This window comes from Mus caroli, chromosome 13 (assembly GCF_900094665.2).
Source record: "Mus caroli chromosome 13, CAROLI_EIJ_v1.1, whole genome shotgun sequence".
Classification (NCBI taxonomy): domain Eukaryota; kingdom Metazoa; phylum Chordata; class Mammalia; order Rodentia; family Muridae; genus Mus; species Mus caroli.
The window spans coordinates 104,711,870-104,714,997 of record NC_034582.1 but is presented as its reverse complement, the minus strand read 5'-3'; positions in this window follow the sequence as shown (position 1 = coordinate 104,714,997).

The following is a 3,128-nucleotide window of genomic DNA, read 5'->3' as shown; positions in this document are numbered from 1 at the left end:
TGAGTTCTTTTGTGATTGTGTTACTTCACTCAAGATGATGCCCTCCAGGTCCATCCATTTGGCTAGGAATTTCATAAATAGAATAATGAAAACTTATTTTGGAGCATCTTTGTATTCAGGCAGTTCTTTTGCCTTTATTTCAGTCTAGGCAGCTCTTAGCTAATGTTTGTTGTGTCTTAATGCTTTATAAATATGGTGCATTAGCTGCAGTACAGTTCTACCATTCAGTGATGGAGACATATACATGTAATTCGAGTGTATTTAGTCATAGTTTTAACTTGCTGTCTAAAGAATTGGCTTCTAGTAAAAGCCTGAGTCATTAGAAAAGAGCCTACAAATGCAGAGTGGTTAAATTGTAGATGTAATATGGAACTGTGGAACAGAACTAGCTCGAGGTTGTCAGGGGCAGCACAATTTGCTCATTTTCTGCATAGCACCACAATCAAGGTAGTGACTTTGTAAGTCTTTGACTCCTCACTCTCACATTTCTTGTGTAAATTGTAATTAATAAGCAGAATCCTTATGCTAATCCTATTTAAAATAGCATTTCAAAATATGTATCTTGTTTTAATTTAAGATAAGGATTTAGAGTGATTATAATTTCCATAAGTATATTGAATTCACCCAAAACCTAATTTTATTTGAAATACAAACCTCACTTTTAGCAATTTCTTCATTGTCTTTTCTAGCTTAGTTTTCTAGTTTCTGTCTATATTGTAAAGCCTCTTTTGTGAAGTTTTGAAGAGCTTGTGGAACACCCAAAGGGATTCTGATGTTGGAAGCATATTTTTTAAATCATACACAAAACTCATTTGTTAATTTCTGTAAATTTTAAACAAGTGATAGCCTAACAATGCTTCTAAGTATCAGCAGAAGAATTAGGGTTTAAAAACCACAGATTCCAACAGCCTAAATTTTAACAAAGCTGCTATCATAAATCAATATTGCTATGTTTGGGTTTATACTTCTATGTTTATTTGAATTTAATATATTTATGGAAATTAAAAGCATCAACAGTTGGGAACTGGAAGCTTGGCTTTTGGGAAGATTTTCCGAGTTTATTATAGTAGCCGTTGGAAAGGCCATGGGCAGAGGGCAAAGCCTGTAAAAGAACCAAGTGGTTCAGAGGCGTCAGTTCTTTTTTCCGCTTAACATGTTTCCTTCTGCTGGTGAGGTTGAATTTATTTATTTATTATTTGAATTTAATATATTTATGGAAATTAAAAGCATCAACAGTTGGGAACTGGAAGCTTGGAATAACCATAGCAGCGGTATTCTAAGTAGAGTCGTGATTGTTTTAACCCGGAGTTCTTTGTTCAGTATTTGGGACTGTATATTTCATTACTTAGCCTAGGTAACATGTTTTATATTAATAGTTTGTTTGCTTATTGGGTGTAACCTATAAAAGGTGAGTATTTTGTGATATTCAATACCTTTTATTAGGATACGTTTGTTATACATGATTATCTCATATTTCTTACATGAACATAATATATTTTGGTCATATTCTCTTCCTATTATTTCCTCCTCCTGTTTCTTGTATTGTTAGTCCTACTTCCCAACTAATCCCCACACCTATTTTCATCTGGTTTTATATTTTTACTTGCCCTTTTCTTCCTCTCTCTCTCTCTCTCTCTCTCCCCCCCCTCTCTCCCTCTCCCTCTCCCTCTCCCTCTCCCTCTCCCTCCCCTTTTTCTTTTTCCTTTTGTTTGTGTGGAGTTTTGGATGGTATTTTGGTCACCCAGTGAATTTGTTGTTACTGTTTACAGAAGCATGGAGGACACCTTTACCAGTGGCTACAACACTGAAGAAAATGTCTCGTTCCCCAGTCACTCAGTAATTTAGGGCATGTGTGTAATTCAGGGAAGGAATAGGGCCTTATGGACCCAGGGCCCTATCTTTGTAGTAGATAGCAACAGTGGCTGTGTGGTCCAGTATGGAGTTTTCTTTTGTAGACATAATATGGCGTGGGTGGTTCACATATGGAACTGTTAGGTACAAGGACCCAGTGTGGTGTGTTTTGTACAGTAGGGTCCTCACTGTGGTGTTGTGTAAGAGAGTACCTTTAGTAGTAATGCTCAGAATGGTCTGCGTGTTGTACTGACTAGTTTAAAACAAGTTATGGCTGTGTCACCCCTCTCAGAGCTTAGTTCTGTAATATGGTTAGAGCCTGGGCTGTCAATTTTATGCTCTTGCTAGAACTCCTCAATTATGGACACACAAGGTGTTAGAAATGCACCTAGTTTGAAGCCTTTAACTCTTTTGAGTTATGTCTTTAATCCAGATTCCTAACTCTAGATATTAATTGCTATTCCACATTGGGTGGGATTAAGAATCATTTCATGTGCTTGTTTTGACTCCTAAACCATATAAAGTTCTAGCTGTTTGTTTGGGTTTGTTTTGTTTTGTTTTGTTTTTGAAACAGTTTCTTTGGGTAGATTTGTCTATCCTGGAAGTAGTCTTATAGCCTCAAACTCAAGGCGATCCTTCTGCTTTTCTGGCATCCGAGTTGCTGGGATTAAAGGTGTGTGCCACTGATGCCAGGCTCTAGCTGTGTTTGAGCCCAAGATTGTCTGGGATTATATTTAAACAGACTCTGTTATAAGGACAGGAAGAAGTAGCTGAGTTCTCAGGTGAACAGCTGCCATTTCTGCTTTACTTGGCATTATGCTCAATTGTAAGCTTGGTAGTTTGATTTTCTTCAGTATTTAAAAGATTGGCCATTTTGACAAGGTATGATCATTGGATTTCAATGGTAAGCCATTTTCTTAATGAAAGTTTTGGAAAGTTTGTCTTCTATACTTGAAGGTTTTTCAAAACAAAATTACTTGAAATAGTAATAATTATTTGAAATAAGGTAAGTTCTACCATAAGGTAAGTTGAGTTTGACATGCCAACTCATTTCTTTGAAAGTTTATTGCTTTCTGGATGCTAATGGTATATGGAGAGAATCCATTTGTAATGAATGCTTTGGTATCAAGCTCACCAGGTCTAGGTGACAATGTTCTGAGAAAATTAGGTTGTAGGATGCTCTTGACTCTAAAAGGAAAAAAAAAAAAAAACCCACTTTGATTGTATTATGCTATTTCTCAGTGGGTAGTATATGCATGCTGCTCATATAATAAGCT